This window comes from Asparagus officinalis, chromosome 7 (genome assembly GCF_001876935.1).
Source record: "Asparagus officinalis chromosome 7, Aspof.V1, whole genome shotgun sequence".
Taxonomy (NCBI): domain Eukaryota; kingdom Viridiplantae; phylum Streptophyta; class Magnoliopsida; order Asparagales; family Asparagaceae; genus Asparagus; species Asparagus officinalis.
Genome location: NC_033800.1, coordinates 9,554,966 through 9,556,495, shown reverse-complemented (window position 1 = coordinate 9,556,495; position 1,530 = coordinate 9,554,966).

The following is a 1,530-nucleotide window of genomic DNA, read 5'->3' as shown; positions in this document are numbered from 1 at the left end:
CAAAAGCTTGTTCATATTAAACATTTTATTATCATGATTGCTCCACTAAACATGCGATGATCATTTTTATTCCACTTGGATTTCTCCATAGTGGGCACAATATAGGCATCATCTATAATTTCCCATAAATCAAAGTGTTTAGATTGAACAAAAAGTTTAAATCTAACACACCATTGGGCATAGGGGAAATTATCTAATCTAGGAGCAATATTAATGGCATAACCTAAACCATGCATATCCATAATATAAAAGGCAAGCAAGATACAAATAAAGCTCAAAATTAGATTAGCACAATAAGCTAACTTGGATCTTTAACTCAAGGCGATTAGACCTTAAATCAAAGAGCACCAAGCTCTGATACCAATTGTTAGACCCTAGAGGGGGGGTGATTAGGGTCTTATGCTAATCTAATCCGATTAAATGCCAATTAAAATTAATTAATAAGTTATCCTAGCAAGTATGAAATACAACAAGAATATAAGCTAGGATAAGCAACATGAACAATGAGATATATCCTATATGATAGAAATATATGCAAGGATATATAAACAACACAAGGGTAAATAAACTAAATAAGATAGTGGATGAAATAAATGAGCAATGCACAATTGGCGATATAAGATAAATGCGAAAACAAATACGCCAAAGACAAACTCAAACAAGCAATATGATCACGGAGTTCGGACCTTCCGTCCTACGTCTCCGCTCCCCACTCCCGGGGAGAAATCCACTATTAACCGGGTAGTGTGCAAATAACAAACTCAAACAAGCAATATGATCACGGAGTTCGGACCTTCCGTCCTACGTCTCCGCTCCCCACTCCCGGGGAGAAATCCACTATTAACCGGGTTTTCTACGTTCACCCGAATAACGTTTACACCTCACACTCGGTTTTCTAGCTAAACAACGATCAACGTCACTCCTCACACTCGGTTTTCTAGTTCACCGAAAACTCGTCAACTGACGCCACTCCTCTTGGGACGATCCCCGACTCTCACCACACACTCTTCACTCGGTGTACAAGTGTATTACAAGGTGAATCTCACAATAAGCACAATATAACAAATGATTGTTCTCTCTAACAATGTGAGAACTCAATTAGGCTCAACTCAATGTCACACTATCCCACAACCTAATTATATAATGTATGCAAATACAATAAGCTCAATGGTTGTGTGTGTAAACAAAGAGTAAATCAAATCAAACTAAACTCAATATAAAACTAGCTTTAATAGAAATGATAATCAACAAATAATTATAGATAAAAGCTAGAGTTGAGTTTAGAAAAACTTCTCTAGATCAAGATGGAGAGATGGAGATATGAGCCCAAACAAGAAGATAATCCCCTCCACTTGTGAAAACCAAAACAACTTAAACCAAACCCTTAAACAAGCTTAAACAAGCTTAAACCCTTCTTCAAACCCTTGTTTTAAAAACTTCTTGGCTTCATAAAAAGAGATGAGTAATGGGGTATTTATACCCACTTGAAATCTCAGCCAAAAACCCCAAAACAGAAAGACCAAAAAGCCC